The 16,169-nt window shown below is 42.8% G+C and overlaps 1 protein-coding gene across 2 annotated transcripts in view; it reads left to right on the forward strand.

Annotated features, from left to right (window-relative positions):
- The window catches only part of kalrna (kalirin RhoGEF kinase a), a 149,987-nt gene that overhangs the window by 1,232 nt on the left and 132,586 nt on the right, over window positions 1-16,169 (forward strand). The gene's annotated exons all lie outside the window — the stretch shown is intronic.

The raw sequence follows: 16,169 nt of genomic DNA on the forward strand, positions 1-16,169 counted from the left end.
AAAGAGCTGAACTTCTGTTAGCAGTATGATGCAGTTGTTTCCATCCTGGATGCAGATTGCATTTACTATAGTGCTCCTGTCCTTTAATGCAATAGAAATCCAACCAATGCTCATGTCTGCTCCTGAAAAGCTGTATCGCTCCACAGTTTTCCTTCTCCTGCACCTGGACTAAATTCAGCTGATTGTTTTAGAAGTGCACAGGAAGGAAACAACCATTATTGTTTCCTTTTTTATCTGCCTGGTGTGCAGTTTGTGCTTGTCAAACTGGGTTATCTTTGGAATATTTTATAGATTCAATTAAAGAAATGGGAATCAATTATGGGATTTTTGTGAGCGACTGTCCGAAGAAAACGTTTGAAAGACATCCATAAAGCCCGGACAATAATTGCTCCAGACCACTTTATAAAATGAAAGTCTTGGAAGTAAACTGAGGGCTGGCTGAGACTTTTGCACAGTACTGTGTGGCTTCAGGTGTGTGACACAGTTTCCCACACTGGGATGTGACACATGCTGGGGTGCACTCAATGAACACCAGTTTTGGTACCAAGAGAACAAGTCATGTAAAGATGCCAGCTGTGCGGCAACACTGGCCTTATTTACAGAGACAACACGTATGTCAGAGCGCTCGTTTACAGTTCAGCATGCCAACGAAACTCCTGGCTGACCCCCTCCATACATCACTGGATATTAGATTTTCTCACCATCTGCCCTCAGACTGTCAGGCTGAGCAAGTACATATCCTCCATCCTCCCTCTGAGCACCGGAGCCCCCAGAGGCATAGTGCTGTGCCGCTTTCTGTATTATCCATAGTCATCATAGCCACGGAGGACACCGCTGTACAGCACGACATGTCATTTCTCACATGGCGACACAAGAGGCTGATGTAAAAATCTAAAAGCACTAAAAGAGTTTATTGTGTAATTTAGGAGTTTAGGACTCTGGATGCTTGAACGCTGACAAACTGAGTAGCTGCTGTTTCTGATGCCCTGGTGTTTTGTCAGTGTTGGATTCAAATCCCTGTTTCTATAATACAGCATGTTGTGTTGTGAAGTGTAAACGGTCACAGGCAGAGCCAGAACAACCTTCTTCTTCGTGATGTTGAGGCTCTCTCGCTGATCCTTATTGGCTCGTTTCTGGAATAGTTTGGGAAAAATTAAAAAATTGGTTTCTCAGTTTAACTTCTCAACAAAGTTAAAACTGCTTAGATACTCATTTAGCTTTTACTATTTAAACATCAGAGCGTAGTCATCCTTTCTTTTGTGAGCAATAAAAAACAAGTATTTGGGCTAAACTGCATCTCTGTGTCTGAACAGTTGTGAAGATCCTTGTCCTGTAGGTGTTAGACTGTTAGACTGACAAGGACGAAATCAGAGATGGCGCTGTTCCACTTCATTTCTAAATCCAGTTCCACTTCTTATTCTACCAGTAAACTGCTCGTACATCATGTTTCTGTCTCTAAAAAACAAGAAATTATCCTTTAAACCTGGCGCGTGTCTAAAATGTCCTTTGCATCCATGATGGCTTCGTGTTGGGGGCTGGATTCAGTCTGCTGTCAGACATGTGAGCCTCACGGTGATTTTCTTTGTTTAGTTTATTGAATGAGGGAACAGTATGAAACAAACCCTCAATAAATTCTGTTTTTATGTATCAAGACTTAATAAAATCACCTGACACGACCAGTTCTTACAACAAGTGACATATTACATCCTGCTGTTATTGAACAAAAATGGAAACAAAAATAAAAGTTTACTAAGAGGGTGTGCAACAGCTGCCCATCAGTCAGGGAGGGCTCGTGCGGTCGCTTCCAAACCACTCCACAGTGAGAATGATTATCCACCAGTGGGAAAGTTCAACACAGTTTCCAGTCATATTACAAACAGTGTAAGTGCTTGTGTTGTTATAAAGATTAGAAGTGCGGCTGCACTGATGTGATGTGAGGCTTTGCTGCATCTGCACTCGTCCATCCGTTCCCGACAGTGTAACGGTTACACGCACACCTCAGGGTTGCAGGGCGGCTGGAGCCTGTCGTACGCAGGCTGAGCTGCAGGGCGCACAGCTTGTCACAGGGATAACTGCAACAGCACAAACACGACTGCTTTGTTTGCAAACATTAATACTGACGTCAGACTACACATTCATCTGCTCTCACGTTAACATCATTCAGTTAAAGACCAAATATAAGGTCTGATATTACCACCGAAGCACCATTGGGTATTTCTGTTTCTATACATTGTATAATAATAATTGTAATATAATTGTACTATTATGTGTCACGAACCACACAGGAAATATAATTATGGAGATAATTAGTCCAGTTAGCAACTCTTCCTATTTAGAGATCATCAAAATTATTAGCAAAATGTGAAAAGTGGCTCATTTCTGTTACTTATTGACAGTTTTATTATTTTTCCTTTGGGACGGAAACAAAACAGGGAGGAGAAAATGGAGCATGTCATAGTAGCAACCTAGGCTGAACTCATATCTCTACACATCACTGTACACGCTGCTAATAACAAAATAATGTACTTTAATAAAATACTCATGACTGTTTTGACCGTTCACAGGTTTTAAATGTGATTTTTAACTTTAGTCTTTTCTTGTATCTGGTTGGAAAAAGCATTTCGCTGCCGGTTGTACTGTGTGTGTCTGTGTTTGTGACAAAGATGAGTTCTCAAGGAATGAAGCCATTTTTCCATGAAGCATGTGTACTAGTACATATGAAGCTAAATACATCCTCTAAGAGAACATTGTCCCGGAGTCTTTGTAGTTTTGTAAATGACCAAAGCAGGTGAGAGCGCCTGACGTCCGCCCACGCCGTCTCTACCTGTGCCGGGTCGTAGCTAATAGTTTTCCCGTGCAGTGTAATAAGGAGGCAGATTAGGTGATTCTGTCCATCATTTGTAATGATCTGATGATTGCTGTGTCTCCTACGTGCCAATCACTCTGACTCTCTTTGGGGTCTCACAGGTTTTAATCTTGTGTGAGGTTGAGCCTTTCTCAAATGTAGTTTCTTATCGTTCCATCTAGTCGTATACTCTGGAGAGCATCAGCAGGCCACGTGTCTCATTTAGGCAGAATAATAATAAACTGTGAAATTAGGCAAAGCTAACCCACTGTGTGTTAAATGTGACCCCAGGTCTGCCTCCTGCCCAAAGGAACCGAGACATCATCTCCTCCCTGTAAACAATGACAGAGTTCCTGCTTATTTCTGTTTACTCACTTGAAGTTTATTTCAGTTCAGTTTTTGGGTGATTAGGATACCCGGCCATCGTATTGATTTAGATTCACTTCACTGGTCTGATAACCTTGTAGGGTGTAAAGTTAATGGGCAGAACTGGGATTCTGGAGCTCTTCTTTCCTCATAATGAGGCAATAATAATAATCGGTCCTTTGTTTTGTTTCTATCCTATCGATGGGAGGTCTGATGGACGTAACAAGTTAATGCTGTCTTCATAATGTTTCAGAATAATCTTTGAAGGTTTATTCGACTTCCTGTGGTTCATGGATTAAATAAAGCATCTCTAATCTTACTTGTTGGTCTGCGTTGGGATCTTGATCAGATTTCTAGGTTTGTTTTGCAAATCTCAGTTTCAAAATCCAGTATTTGTTTTAAATTTCTCTTTTTTTTCGTGACTTTGCTTAATGTTTTCACCAGCTTGTCATATTTTGCTCTCCTCACCTTCCTGTGTAGGCTCTTTTCTCTTAGTGGCTTTGTCTGTATCCCACACAAGACTTGGACATATTGTCCATTTCACTCTCCCTAATGCCACCTTTGATTTCCTTTATAGCTAATTTGTTGTTTCGGATACTAATATTAGGCCTCCTTTATTTATGTTATTCGGATGAATCGTTACATAAACGAGCGGCCCTTTACTCTGAGTGAACTCAGTTAAGTAACAAGTGGAGTTTTTTTCTAAAGCATGCCTCCAAAATGAAACATGCTCGTCAATGAAGGACCAAGATTGTCTGTCACTTTCTGACAGCTGTGACGAGCCTATGCAAGCTGTCGACAGTCCTACTTTTCCTGCCTCACGTTTCCTTAAACACGTCAAAGTTAAGAGAAGAGGAAGTCAAAGTGGCCGTTCGAGGTCTTCTCTGTTTGCGCAGTCGTCGGTGGCTCCTTGACCTGGACCCCACGTCTTTGCATGCTTCCTGCGCACCGGTGCATATTTTTCCACAGCATTTGGAAACAGATCCTCCTTTAATGCTCTCTCTATACCAGAGTGTTCTCTGCTGTCTTCTACAGTTTGGGATTTGCAGTCGTGACTGAAGTTGCCCACGTGAATCTTCTCCTTATTCCAAGCTGCTTTCAGAACCATGTGTTTGGCTGTAAGCTCTTGAAGGTTAACACTGTTCTTGGGGGAGCACTGGGTCATGGTTTGTTTACTGGGGACAAACCATGAGGTATTTTATTTTTAGGTCAGGGTCCTGTGGTAGCTGGAGCTCAGTGCTCAAGAAAGTCTCAATGAACTGTAGCACCAAGTTTCCCACCTCCCCTCCTCTGCTCCAAAAATACACGTGCTGTTTCTTCTTGACTATATCAGTAAGGTTGTGTTGCTTGGCCCTCTTCAGCCCCTCTACCTGGTCCATGTGGGTCTCAGCTTCTTCTGCTTTGCTTCATTGCTGATTATTTGTCCTGTGTGTTTAATTTTCTATTTAACTCTTCATTGTCTCATGGTTATTTCCACCATGCCATACTTCTACTACCGTTCCATGCCGCTTCTAGCTCGGTCCACTGTTGTGTTGTGGTGCTTTTCTATTCATTGGCTTTTACAGAGAAAAATGTCATATATGAAAATAGCTTGAAAATAGTTTTTGTGAGACTTAAACTTTGTATCTGGACAAAAAGAAAATAATATTATGAAGAATTAAGAATCTTTAACACTCTAAGGCACAGCCGTACAGTACAGTGGAATGTTATGCTAATCAGCAGTTTATAAATAGGATGCTCAATTATCAGACGGAAACAGGAAGTAACACAGATGCATTCATACCTACACACATGCAATCAGAGAGCAGTGTCTGAGTGTTTATCAGATATCTGACGCCAGCTGTCTCTCAATAGCTGCTACTGTTGCTATGCTACCAGAATAATAGCAACTTTGTATGTATTTATTAACATAACAGCAGAACTTGTGACGTCATTCTGCTCTTTGTTTTACAAACACATGAAGCACATGAAGACCAGCTTCTGTAGCTACGTTGTTAAAAGCAGCAGCACAACATTCTTGCTGAATGACAGTTTTTATGTCAAGTCTGCTTCTTCATGCTGACACACTCTACCTATTCACACCAGACCCATTCCCACTATGCTCCTCATATTCCAGAAGCGAGGAGTCGAGCGAGCACTTGTATGCATGAGAAGGTAATTAGAGTTCATTTTCTCAGCTAATCTGTCTGTAGCCATGGAGACGTTTAGAAACGATAAAGGGTGGCAGCTGCTCCAAACAAAGTTCACTTGGAAATTTCAGTAAGATCACAGATAGCATAATGTAGCAGCGGTTAGCTTTGTCACCTCACAGCCACACGGTTCCCTCAGCTCTTCCAGTGTGATTCTGCCAGTTTACTGGTCTGCTCCTTGAGAGCATCTCAGTAAATTATTCATTTTAGCACAATTGCTCGGCACCAAGATGGTTCCTTTCAGTGTTGAGCTGGAAGTGTACACACAGAATTGTGTGTAATGCCAGGAAACGGGAAGTTTCTTTGTTTTAATAGACACACTTCACAGTTTGTGCGTCATGATCATTTCCACTTGTTGCAAGCAGCCTTTACCTAACAGTGATATCATCAGTGATAACTGTGGAGCCGCCACCAAGGCATAATAAACCACGCCAAGAAAATTATAGACACTACAAACTGTTTAACATTATAGATGGGCATAACTGATGCTGTCTATTTCAGGCTTTTATGCTGTGGTATTATTACTAGCAACTACCTTAATAATATCAGACCACTAATCAGCTCGTTTATTTTTTAAAATACTCTTTTTTGGCATTTTGCCTTTATTGGACAACAAATTGTCCGTGGGTCAGACTCAAACCTGCCACCCTGCTGGCCATGTGGCACGTGGGCGCCTGCTCACCCAGTGAGCTAAAGCTACACGCATAACCTGATAGTTAAAGGGCTAACGTTAAGGTGTAACATCGTAATAGTTATAATAGATGTTTTTGATCCGTAACAAATTTAAGAATGAAAAGACACTGTGTGTGTGTGTGTGTGTGTGTGTGTGTGTGTGTGTGATACAGATGCATTACATGGGTGAATGAAGCTTCGAGCCAGGTGAACCTTGACTATAAGCACTTTGAGAGGGGTCAGAGTTTATGCTCAGTGTTTGACAGCCTGATGTCAGGGCTGCTGTTTAAATCAGTTCTGACTTTACTGAGTTTTTTCTTCCGTTCATTTTCCATCTTCTTCTGATAGTAGTACTTGTCCTGATCTATGGAAAGGACAAATAAGGACAAAATTAGCCATTGCTCTGTTGTTTCTTGTTCACCCTTCTTAAATATCTTCAGTGTCGAAGAGCAGAACGATTATGGAAGATCACACGTTTGGTTGTCCATTGAAAATATTGTAAAGGACTCATCCATTCCTACAGTGAGAAAGAGAAAGAGGCTAGATCTTCTTATCTCAACAATCTTGAGAAGAATAATCCCAGCGTGTTATTTGGCACCATTAACAGCAAAGTATCTCATGCACCTCAGCACGCTCTGGTCATCCTCTCATCAACTTATGATGAGTGTACCTCGCAATTGCCAGAACATGACGGGCTTGAGATCCAAAATCTCCTTAACTTACAACACTGATGCTCTTTACAAGAAAGGTCAGAGCAGACTCATCAGGAAGGCCAGCTCTGGGATGCCCCGTCGACCCACTGCAGGTGGAAGAAGACAGAAGAACAAACATAGCATCAGTCATGGACGATGTCTCCCAGCCCACACATGAAGCTCCTTCAGTGACACACTGCTGCATCCTCGGTGCACAAAGGAGCAAGGATGCTCTTTGCTCTTTTTAATAAATGTTTCTTATGCTGTAATTGTCCCCTGCACAGTCTCTTATTTTATTGTTTTTAATTTTCTAGTCTTTACTTTTGGGTGAATCTGCATGCTCCATCTGCCTGTCACTGCTGGAACACCTGAATGTCCCCAGTGAGGGACAATAAAGGATAATTCTATTCTATTCTATTCTATTCTATTCTATTCTATTCTATTCTATTCTATTCTAACTTCCTCTCCTTTAGAAGATTTCCCTAAGTGGCAGGAGTCGTTTACTTTATTCCCTCATCATCCTCAGTACAGATATTCTGCTTCCTGTCTTTGGAGTGTTACGGGTACAACCACACCCAACATCCAAGGATTCAGTTCAATTCAATGTTATTTATACATTGAATCACAACAACAGTCGCCTCAAGGTGCTTTTATATTGTAAGGTAGACCCTACAATAATAGATACAGAGAAAAAACCCACAATCATATGACCCCCTATGAGCAGCACTTTGGTGACAGTGGGAAGGAAAAACTCCCTTTTAACAGGAAGAAACCTGCAGCAGAACCAGGCTCAGGGAGGGGCGGGGCCATCTGCTGTGATTGGTTGGGGTGAGAGAAGGAAGACGGGACAAAAGCCTTGTCTAGGATGAGCTTGTGTGTCCAGCACATCCCACAGCTGCTCAACTGGATTAAGATCTGGGGAATTTCACTGCCAGGTCACACCTTCAACCATTCCTGAACTATTTTTGCTTTGTGGCAGGGAACATTATCCTGTTGGTATCCATCAGGGAATACCATTCCCATGAAATGTCACATCCAAATTGATGGTAGAGCATTGCCCAAAACATTACACTGCTCGACAGCTTGTCTCTGTGCTAGGTATTCTGCAGCTACACTCCAGGCACACACCCTTGCATCCACGTGATGTAAAGAAAGCGCGATTCATCAGACAGGCCACCTTATTCCACCCCTTCTTGAGCCAGTTTGGATACCTGTGTCTAATGGAGGATCTTACAGCGGTGAACAGGGCTCAGCGTGGGCAGCCTGACTAGTCTGCGTCTATGCAGCCCCATACACAGCAAAATTTGATGCACCATGTATTTGGACACCTTTCTATCATAACCAGCTTTTTGGCAGTTTGAGCCACAGTAGCTCATCATTTGGCTCACTGCAAGCATCTCAAAGACATGAAATCTAGTTCCACTGATTGTTAATGACTGACTCATTGCACTGTGGGAACCCTGAGTAGACCCCTGACTTCCTTTTTCACCATAATGCAAGTCTTCCCTTGAGCTTGTGCTGAACTGTAACAATAGCACTGACATATTGACCTTTGTTGTGTTTTCCTTATTGATCTTATGCCAACAATTTATTTTCTTTGAGATTTATAGCAAGTGGAGTGTCCTGTTTCTTTAAGTGAGACCTCAGTCCTGAGTCATGGTGAGGAAACCTGGGAGGAGGAGCTACATATCTATTATTGAAGAGTGTGTGTGTGTCAGGGTGGGGGTGGGGTGTATGCCACTTTCATTGGGAACAATAAGACGCTCCTGAGGAGAGAGTTAGGGATTCCCTCCTTCCTCCATCTCTCATTGTCTTCCACTCGCACACCCAGTGTCAAGTACAGTGGCAGATGGGTGTGAAAATGAAGTGTGTGTGTGTGTGTGTGTGTGTGTGTGTGTGTGGGTGTGTGTGTGTGTGTGTGTGTGTGTGTGTGTGGGTGTGTGTGGGTGTGTGTGTGTGTGTGGGTGTGTGTGTGTGTGTGGGTGTGTCTGTTGGACAGACAGTCAGAAACAGAGAGAGGGGAAGGAGATGCAGCTTAACTGGATTAGCTCTTATTACTCACCAGGGGACAAGCAAAGCAAAGGGTGAGAGGAAGAAGGGGAGACAGGGAGAGAAAGAGGGAGAGAGGGGGTGTTAAATAGATAAATACAAAGAAAGGATTTCCTCTCCTCCCCCTTCTCCTTTTGTCTCCTCCCTCCTTTAAAAGCTTTCTAGTCTTTGGACAGCTGCAGCCATATGGTGTGTGCATGTGTGTAAGTGTTAGTGTAATGAGCATCCGTTTGGACTGTAATCAATCACAGAGACATTTTATAGACATGTATGTGAGTGTGTGAGTGTGTGTGAGTGTGTGTGTATGTGAGTGTGTGTGTATGTGAGTGTGTGTGTGAGTGTGTGTGTATGTGAGTGTGTGTGTGAGTGTGTGAGTGTGTGTGAGTGTGAGTGTGTGTGTGAGTGTGTGTGTGTGTGTGAGTGTGTGTGTGTGTGAGTGTGTTACAAGCTGATTAGTAGTGCCAGCTAATAGATTGTGTGAGCAGGTATTTGCCTTTGTCAGTGTGTGTGTGAGTGTGTGAGTGTGAGAATGTGTGTGTGTGTGTATGTGAGTGTGTGTGTGTGAGTGTCAGAGAAAGGAAGCTGTTATCATGACTGACAGACTAGAACAGAGCTGCTAAAAGCCACTGACAGGCTGTTAAGATCGTTTCTATAATATCATTATAGAAAATAGAAAGTTCTATAGCCTACAGACAGACGGCCTAAATCCAGAATGTATTTGACTGTAGAAAGCTGCTATAAGTTGGGGGTCTTTTTTTCTTTTTTCATGCATTTAAACATTGGCATTCTTCAGAGAGTCGGATTTGTCCAGTGCAGAGCAGAGATTTGTCCTGTGGCTCTTCTAAGTTGTACCATACATTTGTGGAGTGGCTGTTTGGTTTCTCCTCTACAGAGGTCACAGAAGCACTCATCCTATGTTGTTTAATGTGTGTTTGGGAGTTTAGTCTATGGGATGTCAGAGGTCGATGTACTTGGATGTCATGCTTGGAGAAAATTCTTAGTTTCTCTGATAAACCTGCGACATAAAGTTGACAGTGTTATTCAGTTTGTCATTCTGTTTTCTCCTTGTTCAGTTCAATTCAATTGTATTTATATAGCCAATTTACATCAACAGTCACGTCATGGTGCTTTATATTGTGAGGTACAGAGCTACAATAATAAAGAGAACCCCCAACAATCAGGCCACTCCCTCTGAACAAGCACTTTGGCGACAGTGGGAAGGAAAAACGTCTTTTTAACAGGAAGAAACCTCCAGCAGAGCCAGGCTTATAATCAATAGTTATATTCTTGACTTAATAAGCTGAAAACTTAAAAACATGTAAAGCAGGAAAAAATAATCAGATTACTATGATAAAACTAATAATAGCAAAAGATTCTCTCAGCTGAATAAAGATTTGTTACATTTGAAACAAAAATAAGAAACATTATTTCTGCGTTGGTTCCATTTGTAGCTTTTCTGTTCTGCTTCTGTCACTGGGAATAAAACGGTCCGTCAGTCTCTGCAGTATCTTGTTAACTGCACATGACCTGATTTCAGTGGTCAGTGTTCATCTGTTGTGTTTTGTCATTTTTGTGCTCTTTCTAGTGTCCAACATTTCTTTCATTCTGTGTGTTTAAAATTTTTTAAACGCAAAGTTGGTAATTTTTTAATTTGAATGAATATTTGAGTTTTGAGCTATTTAAAAGCAAAAAAGGAAAAAATAAAGTGACGTTGCTGTCATCTGGTTAGATGGAAGAAAGATGCCAAGCGGCTTTACTTTACCAAGTGGATCATCATGGCCTTGCCATATTGGTCCATTTGATTGACCTTTATTATAATTATGTATTTATTTGATTTGATTTTCGGTTGTTACAGCCGGGACAGACATGACTGGGGGATAGGACAGGGAGGAAGAATGAAAGAAAGAGAGGGAGAGAGAGAAAAACATACAAAGCATATATAATGCTTTGTATGTTGTTCAGTATATTTCTATGCAAAACAAGAGGAATTTCTATACAGAGCAGTATATTCACAGTTTAAACCAGATATTTACACTTTAGGGAGAAAACATAAAAACATTTTTTACTATTAAACATCAATTTAGAGTAAACTTGTTTTGTTTTGGTTAAATAAATATTGAAATATCTTTTGAATTAGTTAAACGTCAGAATAAAGAGAGACAGAGCTTCTATTTTATATACCAGTAGGCGGTAGGGTAAAGTGTCTTGCCCAAGGACACAACGACCAGGACAGAAAGCCCAGGGATCGAACCGGCGACCTTCCGGTTACAGATGCGATTCCCAACCCCCTGAGCCACGGTCGCCCCAAAAGTGCCTCTGTGCCGTCTTTCAGTCCAGCTTTGTCCAGCCACTGGTAGGATTTCTGGATATCAGCCACCTCCTCTATCTGCCGGTGGTACATACCGTGCAGGGGCCTGTCCTTCCATGATGGTTCCTCGTCTCCCTCCTCTTTCTTGGGTTTCTGCTGCCTGAGGTATTCACTGAGCACTCGGTCAGTTGGGGCCATCTTCCCAATGTATTCTTGGATGTTCGTTGTCTCATCCTGGACTGTGGTGCTGACACTCACCAGTCCCTGGCCCCCTTCCTTCCGCTTAGCGTACAGCCTCAGGGTGCTGGACTTGGGGTGAAACCCTCCATGCATGGTCAGGAGCTTTCTTGTCTTTATGTCAGTGGCTTCTATCTCCTCCTTTGGCCAGCCTATTACCCCAGCAGGGTACCTGATCACGGGCAGGGCGTAGGTGTTGATGGCCCGGATCTTGTTCTTACCATTCAGCTGACTCCTCAGGACTTGCCTGACCCTCTGCAGGTACTTGGTGGTTGCAGCTTTTCTAGCGGCCTCTTCATGGTTCCCATTCGCCTGTGGGATCCCCAGGTACTTGTAGCTGTCCTCTATGTCTGCAATGTTGCCTTCTGGTAGTTCAATCCCCTCAGTTCTGACTACCTTCCCTCTCTTTGTTACCATCCGGCTACACTTCTCCAGTCCGAACGACATTCCAATGTCATTGCTGTATAGTCTGGTAGTGTGGATCAGTGAATCTCGTTCACTCTTGGCATACAGCTTGATGTCATCCATGTACAGGAGGTGGCCGACAACTGCTCCGTTCCGTAGTCGGTATCCGTAGCCAGTCTTGTTAATGATCTCACTGAGGGGGTTCAGGCCTATGCAGAACAGCAGTGGGGACAGAGCATCTCCTTGGTAGATCCCGCACTTGATGGTGACTTGTGCTATGGGCTTGGAGTTGGCCTCTAGTGTTGTACGCCACATCCCCATTGAGTTCCTGATGAAGGCTCTCAGGGTCCTGTTGATCTTATATAGTTCTAGGCATTCCAGTATCCAGCTGTGGGGCATTGAGTCATAGGCCTTCTTGTAATCAATCCAGGCAGTGCACAGGTTGGTCAGTCTGGTCTTGCAGTCTCGGCTGACTGTTCTGTCTACCAGTAGCTGGTGTTTTGCGCCTCTGGTATTCTTGCCAATTCCTTTCTGTGTCCCGCTCATGTATTGACCCATGTGCCTGTTCATCTTAGCCGATATGATGCCTGACAGGAGCTTCCATGTAGTACTGAGGCAGGTTATTGGTCGGTAGTTGGATGGGACCGGTCCCTTCTGGGGGTCTTTGGGGATCAGGACCGTCTGACCTTCGGTTAGCCATTCCGGGTGTCTCTCGTTAACTAGCAGCTGGTTCATTTGTGCTGCCAGACGCTCGTGGAGTGCAGTCAGCTTCTTCAGCCAGTAGTCATGAACCATGTCGGGCCCTGGTGCTGTCCAACTCTTCATACTGGAGACCCTTTCTTGGATATCTGCCACTGTAATGGTTACTGGACCCTGTTCAGGGAGGTCGCTGTGGTCTGCCCTCAGATCCACTAGCCACTGAGCATTGCCGTTATGGGTTGCGTCCTTCTCCCATATGCTCTTTAACAAATATGTTTTTATATTTATCAACCTAAAAAAAATAAACATTTAGTCTGATTTGATGTTACAATTAAAAAAGTGTTTTTATCTGAAGAGTTTGTAAATATCTGGTTTCAATTGTATATTTCAAATCAAATCAAATCAAATCACTTTTATTGTCACATCACATGTGCAGGTACATTGGTACAGCACATGTGAGTGAAATTCTTGTGTGCGAGCTTCACAAGCAACAGAGTTGTGCAAAATACAATAATGTAAAACAAGCAAAATATAAGAATGGCTACATCTGAAACTAATAAATATATGTACAATATATATATATGCATACAGTATATGCATTTCTGGATGTGTATACTAAATATGTTTTTCTGCGTGTGTGTGTGTGTGTGTGTGTGTGTGTGTGTGTGTACACATATTTTACAAATTAAATAGAGTAAACAATAAAATATATAAAAATATACAGAGTTGAATATGTGCAAAACAGTGGCATTACTGTACAGTATGGAGTGCATAATGTTAAAGTTCCAGTAGTGAAGCTGAGGTGTCTATGACGTGTTCAGCAGTCTGATGGCCTGGTGGAAAAAGCTGTCTCTCAGTCTGCTGGTACGGGACCGGATGCTGCAGAACCTCCTTCCTGATGGAAGCAGTCTGAACAGTTTATGGCTGGGGTGACTGGAGTCCTTGATGATCCTCCCCGCTTTCCTCAGGCAGCGCTTCCTGTAGATGTCCTGGAGGGAGAGAAGCCTCCTCCAATTATCCGTTCAGAGCACCGCACTACTCTCTGAAGAGCTTTGCAGTTGTAAGCGGTGCTGTTGCCATACCAGGTGGTGTTGCATGCAGTGAGGATGCTCTCAGTGGCACAGCGATAGAAGGTCCTGAGGATGCGGATATTTGATGATTGTCAGCACAAAGAGGGAGAGAGAGGAACAGAAAGGAAGAGAGAGAGAGGAACAGAGACAATTCTGATGGCTAAAGATCCAAACGGGACAGGCAAAAGAAAAAATATTTGTATCATAGTTATTGTTCCTCAAGCTGTGCAACGAGTCCCTGTGGCACTTTGATCATTTGGTGATGTTCTAATAGGAGGAATCATTAATAAACATTGAAATAATGGCTCTTAAACCACATAGAAGCAGACATAAAGACGTACATTACATTCACAATATAATTTGTGGGGAGAGAGTTGAGAATAAAAAGGACAAGGGAAAACTGACCCTTCACAGAACAAGGACAAACACATGACACCTAAGACAGGAACGTTGCCAAACTTCTGATTAAAGGTGTGTCCATATAGGAGGTCATTTGAACCCACGCAGTGATCACAGATCAAAGAAAGTTAATTACATTTGGCAACTTCAAGCACTGATGAGAAAACTTACCTCAGGTAACCTGAAGTGGTTCAGATTGACACTTTTTTCAGTTTGGAGAGGAGCAACTGAAGTAACTCCCAATGAGAGCGCAGGATGCCATTTAATTAACACACGACACAGTTTTATATTCATTACGCAGACAACAGAACCTGGGATGTCTGCATATACAGGAAAGAAAAGAAGAAAAAATGCTTCAGCTCTTCTGATTGTTGTTCCTTTTGTTGTTATAAGAAGCAGTTTAAGGAAAGGCACTTTTTGCCCAGTTGCTGGTTCGAGTGTAAATGCATGTGCGTGTAGATATGAACAATTTAGTGCGACGGGTTGAACAGAAGGGTTGTCTCAACAGCTTAGACTTGTTGATGGCTCGGGTTTGAAACGATTTACTGGTCCCTCTGTGTCCAAACGTCTCTTATCCTGTAATCCACAGTAGTAAAACTTCACTGACAGCTCTTAGTTTAAAAGAAACAACTGTGTTTGGGCTTTGTGTGTGAGTTCAAATAAAAATCAAGTCTTTGTTGTTGGTACAGCTGAAAACTGGCAAACAGAAGTAAAATGTTGCTACTTAAAAAACAGATTTGTCCAAAATAGTAATAATAATAATATGTCAGTTTTGTGTTTCTTATCTAATGGTGGCAAAATGTGGGTGATACATACATATACACACTACAACATACTGTGCATGAATGCATCTGTGAGGACAGAGCCAGAGGCGTAAAACTGCTGATGTTAACTTATTGCTCCTGTTACAAGTCGAGTGTGGACGGCTGACTGAGGAGATCATAAATAAAATAAAAATACATTTGACGTGCCAGTGCCCTGAAATTCCACAGAAAGTTCTTGCATGTTTGACAAATCCAGGGAACTTAGAGGGAAATCCTGGAATGCCTGTTTCCACTCCATCATAATGCTGTTTTTATGAAGCAGGACATCAGCTCCCAGGCTGACAAACTGTTTTTCCTCTTGACTTGAAGTGGACAGGAAGGTCAGACATAGTGCAACGGAGCAATATGGTTTTAAGTGTTTTTGGGGTACAACTTCTTTGTATTGATCTTCTATAGCCCACTTTCTTCGTCTTCTACTTTTGGCTGTTGTTTAACGGGTTACCACAGCAGATCACCTGCCTCCGTCTCACCGCAGCATCCACTATCGCTCTAGCATCTTCTGCATGTGAGCAAACTACCCCCATGAATCTCTTCTGTGGTCTTCCTCTCTGCCTGGCAGCTCCATATTTAACATCCTTTGTCTAATGTATTTACTATCCCTCCTTTGCACATGTCTAAAGTATCTCAGTCTTGTCTCACTAGCTGTCTTAAGACGGCTCAAGATGAGCTGCTCCTCTAGTTCTTCTGATCCCGTCCATCCCGGCTCCTCCAAGGAAAAATCCTAACATCTCTGCCACCTCCAGCTTCGCCCTTGTTTTCAGTGCCACTGTCTGCAGACTATACATCATAGAAAAAAACAACTCATGCTGCCATCCTTCTGCCACCCTGCCTGTTCTCTCTTTGCTTTGGAAGGGTTACTCCAGGTATTTAAAATGATCGACCTTCACTATCTCTGTTCTTTGCATCTTCACCTTTCTAATGTCTACCTCTCATTCACACGCTTCTACCAACTGTCCTTCCTCATCATTCCTCGTCTCTTGACACTGTCTTTACAGACCGTCTTCCACCTACTCCCTACTCTCGCTACAGGTCACAATGTCTCTGTGAACATCATAGATCATGGAGATTACTGCCTGAACCCAAGTGTCAACCTGTCCATCACCACTGGAAACAAAAAGGGACTCCGATGTAGTCCACCCAAACGTCTGTCACTCGTGCTGCAGACCACTGTCTCACTGTCCTCTACTACCAGATCTACTACCACCCATTCTTCTGCATTTCTCTCCTTAACACCACACCTACCCAATACCTCCTTATTCACTTTTGTTCCCTTCAGTCTGTCTACTCCAGTCATCGCTCTCTCCCTGGGAACAATCTCTACCCCTTCATCCATCCTACTCCAGACTTGCTCTTTCTCTGGTAACTGACATCCAATCTGTGCAGCCCTGACATCTTTGTGAGACACTGTCTTCAC

The sequence above is a fragment of the Aulonocara sp. 'chitande type north' Nkhata Bay genome, linkage group LG16 (genome assembly GCF_057382095.1).
Source record: "Aulonocara sp. 'chitande type north' Nkhata Bay isolate Kocher_YH1m ecotype deep benthic linkage group LG16, A_spYH_male_GT1.1, whole genome shotgun sequence".
NCBI lineage: Eukaryota > Metazoa > Chordata > Actinopteri > Cichliformes > Cichlidae > Aulonocara > Aulonocara sp. 'chitande type north' Nkhata Bay.